Here is a 12496-nt window from a genome sequence, read left to right as displayed (position 1 = left end):
TGGGAGGCCTGCGCACCGCGATGAAGAGTGGCCCCCACTTGCCGCGGCTAGAGAAAGCCCTCGCACAGAAACGAAGACGCAACACAGCCATAAATAAATAAATAAATAAATAAATAAAATTTAAAAAAAAAAAAAGTACAATTAGTCTGAAAGGAAAAAGAAGCAAAATCTTTAACCTCAGTTCATTTATGGAAAAAGTGTTAAAGGTCTTTGTGTTTTTGTTTTTGTTTTTTTTTTCCCCAGGTGTGGCATCATATAATTAACCATTATTTCCAACAAGGCAGGGAACTTACTGCGTACATTGGTATATGTACATGAGAATGCACAGAAAAACCAGATTCGTGTGTTAGAAAACGTGCCGTCTTTGGCTTTGTCCGATAGACCAGCAGGACACTGAACATTTCACCTGCTTCACTACCATTTGCCTAATAAATACCAGTACCAATGGTCACACGATTTGAAATAGGTCTTCTAAGGTGACATTAGAAAAGTGAATTAGAATGATCCAAATTTTATGGCTCTATAAATAATTTGGTCACACCCTAAAAAAGGGTCTGACTTTAATTATATATTATTGGTTCCACAATTAATATTAAATTAATATGACCTATGCAGCTGGCTGGAATGGAAACGGCAGGACAATCAGAGATGGATGACCTGGATTCCAGTCCCAGCTCTGTCCCAAGTACTTGTGGGACCTTGAGGAAGCCCCTTAAGTTCTTGGAGCCTTAGTTTCCTTGTTCGTAGAAACTAGAGGCTGAAATAGTCATGTTTCTGATTCCTTCTAGTCTCGGTGAGTGTGATTAAACATTATTTGGGCTGCAAATAAATGTAGATGTTATTTAAGAACCATATATGTCCTTCCTGAAATATATTTCATTTCCTAAAAGGAAAGCCACATTGAGACAGCTTCAAGTAAGATGAAAAACAACGCATTACTATTGTGTATTGAGGAGCAACTGACAAGGTGATGACATGGTGACATTTCTAGAACAGCTCTCCAGTATCAAAGCAGACTTTCAAGATGCCAGACGCTTGCCCAATGCTGGTAAGGTCAACAGCCTTCAAATAATTGTTCCTTTCATACCATGTGTGCTTTTGCGGGGTTATTTTGAAATGTGTCTGCTTCCATTGCTTATATAGAAACTGAAAAACATCCCTCAAGGCCCAGAGGCATGGGAAGGATATCGGGGGTCAGAGAAGTCGGATGTGAAGCAATTCCCAAGAGTTCACATCGTATTTTATTTTAGCAAATGTCGCTAACTTCTAATTCAAGCCATATCAGCAGGCTGGGAAAAGAGAGCCAAAACAGAGCTTTTGTAACTAAATTCCCTGCCCCTTTGTCAGACAAGCCCTTGGTTCCCCCAAGTGTCAGCACTAATAAGCAAAGTTACTGAAAATCGCTTGGGTCCCTGTGTCTGCAATCAATTATTTTGTTTCTTAAGGGGTAAAGTTTGACCCAGTCTATTCTGAAATGCTACAAGATTGCAGGCACGCTTTTAAAGAAAGAAGTCAGCGACCTGACCTGGAGACTAGGAGGAAGACTCTCTCATTAGGCAAGAGAGGCTGGATTTCCTGCCATAACGAGAAATCAAAGCGGCTGCTGTCACCACTCAGCCCTGATGGAGTAGTTGGGGGCTCATCACCGCCGACCCTCCAAGCTTCACACAGCTCTTCCAGCCAGGGCACCCAGTATCGATGTAACAGCTTACATTTTATCAAGTATTTTCACAGACTCTCTTTAAGTGAGAAATCATAACCCAACTGCAAAATGTGCAAAGCAGAGCTCAGAAAGCTAAGCCTCCCTCAAATGATGGTAGAACCAGAACTGAAACCTTTTAACTTTAAACTCTCTGTCTGACCTTGGTTCTCATGATGAAAGTTCCTTATATTCAGTAAAAACAATAAAGATATAGCCTCTGACCAAGATAAGGGGAAGTCATCTTTTCCTGGGATTGTATTTAAGCTGCTTTAATGAGAGATAGTTAAACCAAAAATGAGGATTGCCTCCACGGAGGAGACGCCTAAGTCACGATCACTATCCAATTTCCTACTTTGAACTTAGCTAAGGACAGAAATCCTTGTTACCCAGCTTCAAAATCAGGAAATACAAATATTATTCAATAGAAAAATGAATTTGTTTCTTATATTTTTAATGCTCTCATAAAATAATTTTCACTCTAAAAAGATCACTGTGTCTTTAATTCTTAGCTTTGTTTTTAGAGTAGTGTTCTAAATGTGATGGAGAAAACTTAGTTTCATCAAAACATCAGGATCTAGTCACTGGGTGCCTGACGTGCTGGCCTACGATGTTATTTTGGAATATTCGTAGTGGGCATTTTAATAAAATTAATGTGGTTGCCTGCATTTAACTTGGATGAAATCACAAGTGTTGAGTAAGCCATTACATATATTTTTATTTTTATTTTTATTCTGCCCCAATTAAAAACAACCCCCAAGGTGAAACAGGAAAGGAAATGGGATTCAATTATGACCCTTACATGAATGTAAGTTAAATCAGGCTCTGTGCACAAAATATCTACTGTCACTAAATCAATTATCATGTCCTGAAGTTTTAAAGAGAGAAAGGCTTACAATTAAGGTATATTTTGACTACCTATGTCACACCCTCCCACGGCCAACTTTCCTTAAATAATAAAAAGCAGCTTTGCTCAATATCACCATTTCCTACGTATAGACTCAATAAATGTCTTAAAATATGGAATCTACCTCACCTATTCTATTCAAAATGCCATTTTGAGTAGTTGGACCTCTTAGTCTTCAAACTCAATGTCCTTATCTTGGCCTTGGTCTTTCTTAACCTCCCACCTTCACCCTATAATCTACTGATCCTCTTTCCACCTGTCTGTTTCATCCACCCCTTTGTCCCCATCTTTTTTGCTCTTTGGATTCTCCTTCCCATGGCAATCCTGTGGTATCACCATCCTTTTCTCCTCTCCAGGACTTCATTCCTTGTTTTCAGTGGCCTCCTAAGATAAGACCCCATCCCTACTGGTGCTCTTCTAGCACTTCAGACATCCAAACATGTCCTGAGCAGAGGTCACTGCTACGAAATGACTGCTTGGAAGGATGGGTCAAGCTATCAAGAGACATATAAAAGTGAGCAACACAAAGATCTCCAAGAAGGTTTTGTTTTTGTTTTTGTTTATAAAGCAACTATGAGGCCAAAAAGAAAAAACTGGCTTTTTTAATATGAAAAACATCTGACCTTTATGTGAACTCCAACCTTAGTGAACTAATGGTGGTGAAGTAATTGTTTAAACCTTAATGCAGTCTCAGGGAGGACTTCAATCAAGGGACATAACCATCTCAGCAAACTCTTTTGGATCCCACCATTGCTTGGATTATTTTGTACATTCTGTGCCACAATTTTAAGAAGCATATCGACAAAACAGAGAACTGGTGAAGGAAGTCATACTATTTAAGCAACAAATTATAAAAGAAAGTTCCAAGGATTTCAGAGTTAATTTGAGCTCTTCTGTAACTGGATGGACATAGAGGTCAAAAACGGGTGAACTGAGCCCTCAGCCCTACTGGGGGAGCTGTGATGGAACTGATACAGTTGAACTGCCCATCCAATACCCATCCTATCCTCTTTCTGACTCATGGCATGTAATGAAAATCACCCGAAAATCACCCACATGGAAAAGGGAGTAAGGTAAACATTCTGTGTTCATTCAGAGGAAAACCTCTGTACCAAAGATCAGTGGTCTCAGGAATGTCTATTTTAAATCAACATCAGGAAAATAAGAATTATTTTACAATGAAGTTGTACAGTTTCAGAACAGATACTTCTAATCACTTAAGGATTTAGATGTTTCTCTGTTCTTGGAGATTATAATGGGATTGTTGCACTGGATGAGATGAGGTTAAATGTCCCTCTAACATCTTTTCAGAGATAAAGCTGGGTTAGTCCATGTCACGAGGGCACTATCAGCCTCTTTCCAAATTCCTCTGACCCAAAGAAGTCTAAATACTATCTCACTTCAAGTTTGCAATGAAATGATTTTTGGTGTTTATCCTGTATAAGAATATTGGTTAACGTTTACGCAGTAAACAGTTAGATACACAGGGATTGATTGGGGAAATGTTCATCCAATTTTGCATTTGCAAATAGTCTTGGAGCTAATAAAAAGCAAAACTTTCTACTCCTTAAAAGCCATCGTTTTGCCTTTGCTTTGTGGACTCTAAAAGAGATTCTTGGGTCAAGCCATCAAGGAGACCACAAAAAGCAGTTTACAAAACAACGATTCATACTGACTATACTAATTAAGACTTTTTTTTCCACCTTAAACTATAACTAGCAAAAAATATGAAATCAAAGCTGTGGGCTTCAGACTTTGGTCATTTTTGGTCACCTGTTTGCCAGTCTCTGGAAAACAAAGAGTTTCAATTTCAGAATACCAGGCCAATATTTTAATTTTGGGAAGTTACAGTTAGTTTGCCATATATTCATCATCTTAATTTTATTAACTGGATACAGTATCCTTAGTCAACACTTGTCAGAAACCCTTGTACACTGCTTTGCTGCTAAACAGCTGTGACATGCCACCCCCAAATGGTATTTTTAATATTAAATAACTGAAATTTATGGGTGGAATTTTCTATGTTGTTAACTTCTTTTAACAACATGGAGACTAAGAGAATTATTAAGACAACAGGCACTTCAGCAGCAGTTAAATGACACTGGTACAAAGAAAGGGAAAACATGTCTGAAATTTCTGTGTTCTGTTCTCTGTTTAAATTATGGAAACTATTGTTGTTTGGCTTAAGAGAAAGAAAAACACAAGAGATCTGAAGAAATGAGATATAAGATAAACCATGAGATACAGATAAATCACGCATACTCTTATTCAAGAAAGTTCCCATCTCTTCTTCAGTTTATATCACAAAGTAATTTTATTAAGGTTTTATGGAAAGGTCACTATTGCATTTCTTTAATACTAAAATCTATCTCAGCATACAGAAATCCCCCGTGAGCCTGAAATATTAGTTCAAGACTAAGTTTATTAAGGTTTTGGCATGACTCACTATTAACTTTCTCCAAACATGACAAGCATTTTCAAATCAGATAAGCTGTGGGATATAAAACTGTGGCTCATAAAAATAAAATCAGGAAAATGGCATCATTGCATATTAGTTCTTAGGGATTAACTTTAAATATACTCTAAAATTGTGAGGGGGCTTATCAAAACAGTTCATTCTGTATTGGCATTTTCATTTCACAAAGGATCAGATAGAAACATGGTTAAGGTCTGTGTAGCATGCTTCGAAGCAAACTGATATTTTTAAGACAAATTCTAATTCAAGTGCCAATACTAACTTTAGCATCACAATCCCTTCTGTCTCCTAATACCTTCATCTATGAGTTGAGTAATGATTAAACAGAGAAATGTCTGGTCTCTCTGTACCTGAGTCTGCTGAATCTGCTATCTTAAGTTTTCAAACTCACATATTCCAGGAAAGGTGTAAAGTTTATCTGATATAATGAATAGCAGAAACCTGTTATTTGGCAATGTATGACATCACTGTCTTGGTTTTTAAAAATAAAATCTTCATTGATAACAAACATGTTGGAAAGTTACAATGCTCCCTGATGAATGAAAAGCATGACCTGACATTTACAGAGCACCTACCCACAATCTTACCAGATTCCCACAAGCAGTCATCCTTTGATTCAGATGAGAGACTGAAGAAGTTGCTTGGTCCACAGCCCTGAGCCCAGGAAGATGCCATGAAGCCCTCCTGGTTAGATGACGATAGAGATTCCAGGAAATAGAAAGTCTATGTGCAGATACTGATGGCTCGGGAAAAGTCTCTCCTACTGGACCTCAGGCCTTCTTTCCCTTACTTAGTTCTTTGTAGATTTTAATAGTTGATTTGGATCCTCTCTCCATGAAGTTATGACTCATGATGACCTCCTAGGCATGGTCTTAGATTTTGACTCCTACTGAATATTGCAGCTGTGTTTTAAACTAGATGTAGTACCTCAAGATACAGTCCTACTTCTCTGCATAGTATGTAGTATATTACATTCCAAAGCTTAAGTGATTGGCTGCAGTACTGGTATTTCCTCTCTTGGCCTCAAGAATTAAATGCTGGTTCTAAAATCTTCTTAGGCAATAAACATAAAAGCTTTAAGCCCACAGAACTGTATGCTAAGGATGCAAAACCAGAAACCAAGGGGGTCCTCCCTAATTGTTACCTTCCAAACTTAAATCAATTCTTTTCCACTATAGCCATGAGGACCTCCTCATATGCTAAATAAGGACATTTCTTCAGCAAAACTTTTACAAGAAAGTGTGAAGGCTTATGGGTGGAGACATAGCCCAAATGTGTTTATAGGTTAATTCTACTTTCAGCCTACTTGATTATTAATAAACCCCACTGTAGGCATTTACATCCAAGAAATACACAGTAAATAAGGAAAAAACAAAAACAAAAACAAACCCAAAACCCTAAACTCTAGGCTAATTTCAAATATCCATCAACACACACATCTCTACAGGATAGCTCATGATTACAGAAGACTCATGGACTCAGTCTAGTGGCAAAGTGCACTCAGAGTGGGAAGGGCTAATTTCAAGAGCTGTTCAACCAATTACTGTGAAACCAAAAGAGAATCCCACGAACGCTGTTTCAAGGAATTTCCCTCTGAAAATGAACATGCCTATAATCTCACTTTGAAGGAGGCTCCCCAGGTAGAAGAGATGACATATGTAGAATGCTCTCGCTCTCTGAACAATGCAGCTCCCTACACATTGAAGGAATGGTTCTATATCACAACAGAAACTGATGCTATTAACAGCTGTAGAGCATTCTAACCTCTGCTGACCTCTAGATTTCCTATGAATTCTGGTACTGGGAGGACTGCATTATGCAAACAGGGGCGAGAATCAGGCTTTATTTACTGAGGGCCACAGCAAGTAAAATGATAATTCAGTTTTTTCTTTGACTGAACAATGCACATAATAGCCCAATATTAGTCATAAGAAACCAATAACTTGGCTATAACCAAATTACCTTGGAAATAAATGAATGTGTTCATAACAAGTTTGGTTTGGCTTGATTTAAAAAATGCCACTATAAATTGACTATAACTACATTTCTAAGAACTCTAAAAATTTCTATATTGTTTACATTTATTACAATATATTATTTTTGTAATACATTAAAAATATATGTATTCCCAACACACTTAACAGAGAATGCTCTCTGCCCTTGATGGTTTTCTTTTTAGAAAATGTGTTTGTGAAAAAAAGAAAAAAACTTTTTACACAGGTTGTTTTTTCATGCAGAAAGTCAATACTCACCCTTGTGCATCATCCCATGCACAGTCATATGACATCAAGGCCATTTTAAGTTAAATAACCACTTATTTATTTTTATTTATAATATGTAGTTTGTTGGGTCCTACTGAAACTATTTAAGCAGAGCTATGTAGACTTGGTCTAACAACCAATCTTTTTGAGAACATAAATTACAATAAAAGCAGTACATAAATATGGGACTAACTTTTAATAGGATTATATCTAGTAAAATGGCAAGAATTACCAAAAACAGCTATCCAGTCTATTTGTCTTTGATCTATTTATCTATTTCTGGTGGAAGAAGATATTTCTACATGTGGTCAAATATTATTATACACGTTTTCATAGATACTGATTTGCTAGCACTCAGTCAATCTTGAAAGTAGATTTTTTTTCACAGGACGGAGCAGGGTGAAAAACCTGTTCAATGTTGGAGGAAAGGGAGAAAAGAGATCGTAGGGCAGACACACACATTTTCCCCCTCTCTCATGTCTCTCTCCAGACACATATAATTCTCAAAGCCTTTGGTTCTTTATCCTTTACTGACATGACTCCCCATCTACCTCAGAATACAAGCCAGTCTATGTCATGTGCCATAAGGCCCTACACAATCTAGCCTCATACCTTCTCCCCCCATCTCCTATTCCTTTCCCACACTCACTGGACTCCAGCCATATGGACTTTCTTCCAGTTCTTCAGAGAGGCCATTCATAATTCTGCCTCAGGGCCTTTGCATATACCATTCCCTCAGTTTAGACTGTTCTTCCCTAAATATCTGCAGATCGCTGTTCACTTGCCACCGTATTCGAGAGGACCCTCCTTGCTACTCATCACAAAATAGCTTACCACCACCACTAGGATTTCTTTCCTCACCTGTTCTATTTTCCTACATCAATATCTGACATCTAATATTTTATATATATATATATTTTTATATCCCTCCATCGAAGTAGCAACTTTATGTATTTTTGTTTTCTTTTTTTTTAAATTAATTAATTTATTTATTTTTGGCTGCATTGGGTCTTTGTTGCTGTGCACGGGCTTTCTCTAGTTGTGGTGAGTGGAGGCTACTCTGTTGCGGTGCTCGGGCTTCTCATTGCAGTGGCTTCTCTTGTTGCAGAGGACAGGATCTAGGCATGTGAGCTTCAGTAGTTGTGGCACATGGGCTCAGTAGTTGTGGCACACGGGCTTAGTTGCTCCACGGCATGTGGGATCTTCCCGGACCAGGGATCGAACCCATGTCCCTGCATTGGCAGGCGGATTCTTAACCACTGAGCCACCAGGGAAGCCCTGTATTTTTGTTTCTACTGTATCTCTGTCATACAAAACATGTGTGACACAGAGTTGGTATTCAATATATACTGTGCAGAATGAATGCCTCTCTCTCTGACTTTTCTGCAATGAAGGAATTAACAGAGGAATCCATACATGACCATGGCCTGACGTGTTGATGACTTGAGGAGAGAAAATGAAATGGAACATTTACATTAACAATACAAAGGGAATAAACTAGGGCACCAGGGTTAAATATTGCTTCCTCCTTCTTCCCCAAGGGATTATCTGTTAGTTATATCATGTTCCTGGTAGACTAGACATTATCTTGAATTTGACAGTGGATAAGGCACAGGCCCCACACTAAGGAACTCAAATCCTGCAGAGTAAAAGAGGTTGGTAGATAATTCAACACAAGCACTATAATATTTTACAGGAATTTAGAGACAGGTAAGATGACCCCTACCCAGGGGAGACAAAGGCAAGAAGGTTTCCTGGAGAGAACATTTAGAACTGGGCCTTAAAGGATAAGGATACTTATTAAGTGAAATGGGCAAGGGGGACCCCAGGATTAGGAAATAGGACAGGTAATGCTTGAGAGGTTGGAAGACTGCATGACAGGTGACATGCAAATCACCATTTTGCTTGTGAAAATGTAAACCACTTCCTACAACCCTCCTCCCTCCCTCAAATCCATAACTATTAGAAGACCCACCTCCAACCACTGAAAGGCTGAAGATGGAAACTCATGGTGTTTGACTATGACTCTCTAATCTCAAATGAATTTTGTTAAGAGTAAATTAAGTAAGGTATAACTCATTTGTCATTTGAGACAAATGTGACATCTAACTGCTCAGAAGACTTTACTGTCTGTTGTTCTTTGCAACCATCCTCAGTGGGGGCTAGGTGACTAGTTCCAGACAACAGACTCTGGCTGAAGAGGAGGGGTGTCCCTCCTGGGCTGCTCCTTCTCTGGGCATGGCAGACCATTTGCAAAAAGAGCCACAAAGTCTTTCCCTCCCTGTATTGTGCCCCTTTGCATTGTGACTCTGCAGCTTCTCCACCAAGGTGCAGAGACTATTTTTCCACGTGGATCTTGGATCTGGGTTTGGGCATGTGACTTGCTTTGATGCAAATCAGATGTATGAAATCATTTGCATATTGGGGTTCCCTTTCTTATTTCTCTTTGGAACCCTGAAACTACCACGTTAGAAAGACTGAGAAAGACTGCTGGAAGATGAGAGGCTACAAGGCAAGAAGCTTCCATCAACTCAATCATCCCAGCTGAGGCCTCAAATACATGAGAAAGACCATCCTAGATCATCCAGTCCTAGCTGAGCCAGCCCAGACTAGTAAACCTGCCCAACCAGCACACTGAATTATGAAAAATAAAACATGATTGTTTTTTAAATCCATAAAAATTTGGGGTGGTTTGTTACCCAGCAAAAACTAATCGATACATCTGCTAAAATAAGGATGAATATGATGGGAGTTTTCTACATGACTCTAGTGAGTCACTGGGCATCCTGATTATGTTATATAAAAGATGCTATTAAAGAGGACTAATGAGATCCAGGGAAGAAAAATGGGATCCGGGGGAAAAAAGGGAGTAATTAGAAACTAGGAAAGCAATCCAGGGCGTGAGTATGAGAGTACAACAAAATTAAAGTCAACTATCTGTGACTACTTAAAGCAAGAACTTAAAACTGTAACATTACTTTTCTGGATGACACTAATTATTATGAACACAATTTGTCCACTTGACTGCAAGCAACTTGACACAGAAAGGTCTGTTTCTTATTTGGCTTTGAATCTCCCACACCTGCTTCTCTAAACCTTGTGCCTAGCAGAGTGACTGGTATTTTCACAGGTGATTAGAGAATCTTTGAAAGAGGAGCGAATAATAGAATGAGGAAAGAAATGACCTGGTGATTAGCCATGTGATAACAAAATTATGTATCTACATTTTACTCCATATCTCTTTTGATGTCAGGCTTTGCTTTCTCCCAAATTTTTCTTATTTACGGCTCCTATTCTGTTCAGAAGAATAAGTAAGGCAAAGATTATGTGATAAATATGAATGAGGAAGGCTCTGAGTGAGGGCATCTGAATTTTATAATAACATTTTATAGCAGGGATTGTATAACAGCCATTTTATAACATTTAGATATATTTTTCACTCCTGGGTGTTTTACTTTCTGTTTAACTCAGATGGCTGACATTGTTTTTAAATTTACATATAGATAAATAAAGTAGTCATGTAATACTTATTGAAATTTTAGAGTGTGTTTAATGCACCAATACCCACTTTTTTTTCAGTTAAACTAAATGGAAGGGAACTATAGCCATCTAACCATAGACAGTTTTCCTGGGAACCTAAAATTGAACTCATCCCCAATTTAATTTTACAAAATCATTCAGCTTCACATTTCAAAGTAAATATATACTATCATTTAAATATAAGAACTACACCTTTAGAGCAAACTTGGGTAATAAAATATTATGTGATAAACATAAGTGTAAAAAAAATTAGAATTCAATTGTGTTTATATACCTATTTAGCTTCACAGATCAGTTGAAATACTTTGAAACTCTCCTACTCTGGAGTGTTTTCATTTCATCCTTTTAACCTAATATACCATGAATTATTTTGAATGTACTAATGTGCCTAGCCCTATAGATCTGGCTCATAGTAAGAACAATATTGTCCCAAATTTCATTTTACATGCGTAATATCACTTGCATAATAACTGACAGATTATTTTTATATTTTAACATATATTTATATTACAGTCACAGTTTTAAGTTTTGAATCTTATTTCATATTCTGTAGTCTAAAATGTTTTCGCACATCAAATCTGTATAAATACTTTATGCCATCGGTGCTATTCTTGTGTGTGTTTTGCAGATAGGGAAATGAAGGCCTTGAGCAGTTCAATCATTTGTCCAAAGTCACAAAGCTATTAAATGATGGAGCCAAGATTTGAATGAAGGCAGCCTCATCTCAGAGTTAGTAGACTTTTAAGAAATTCTGCTTCCTCTCAAAAAATTAATAGAATGGTTCTTTTAAAAAGTGAACTTCCTGGGACTTTCCTGGTGGCACAGTGGTTAAGAATCCACTTGCCAATGCAGGGCACACGGGTTCGATCCCTGGCCCGGGAAGATCCCACATGCTGCGGAGCAACTAAACCCGTGCACCACAACTACTGAGCCTGTGCTGTAGAGCCCGCGAGCCACAACTACTGAAGCCCGCGCGCCACAACTGCTGAAGCCCACGTGCCTAGAGCCCATGCTCCGCAACAAGAGAAGCCACCGCAATGAGAAGCCCACGCCCTGCAATGAAGAGTAGCCCCCGTTCGCCCCAACTAGAGAAAGTCAGAAAGCCCGCGTGTAGCAATGAAGACCCAAGGCAGGCAAAAAAAAATAAAAATAAAAAGGGGGGGGAGTTCCTAAGAAAGTTTGAAGCAGGATTTAATATGGGAAATTAATTCCAGAGAAAGTTTCAAAACAGCATCTATTATGTAAAATGTGGTATACCTCTTTTTTTTTTTTTTTTTGGTCTCATGGAGCAGATGTTTCTTTGCCCTAAGCTAACAGTCTCCTTCCTGTCTCCTTCCTTTGTTGAACCATAACACGAGTAGGCCTCCAGGCACTGTTATTATGACCACACATTCATCATACAGAACCACACTGCTGATACACCGCCGTCTGCCGGGATTTACGATGGATTTAATAGCTGAACTGACTGCAGCATGCTCCGTGAGAACCTGTGCCTCCCTCCAATGCAGTTATCTGCTCTTAGAGTGAACGGTCATAAAGGAAAGATGGGGCCAAAGATAAGAAGGGCCCATGAAAAGCAAGCCAGGCTCACAGCACACAATGAATAAGTCACA

At 38.5% G+C, this 12496-nt stretch overlaps 1 protein-coding gene across 6 annotated transcripts in view; it reads right to left on the bottom strand.

Moving 5' to 3' along the window:
- The window catches only part of PLCB4 (phospholipase C beta 4), a 422682-nt gene that overhangs the window by 175351 nt on the left and 234835 nt on the right, over nucleotides 1-12496 (bottom strand). The window lies entirely within an intron of this gene.

This window comes from Balaenoptera physalus (genome assembly GCF_965194825.1).
Source record: "Balaenoptera physalus genome assembly, chromosome: 16".
NCBI classification, from domain to species: Eukaryota; Metazoa; Chordata; class Mammalia; order Artiodactyla; family Balaenopteridae; genus Balaenoptera; species Balaenoptera physalus.
This window is presented reverse-complemented; position numbering and strand designations above follow the sequence as displayed.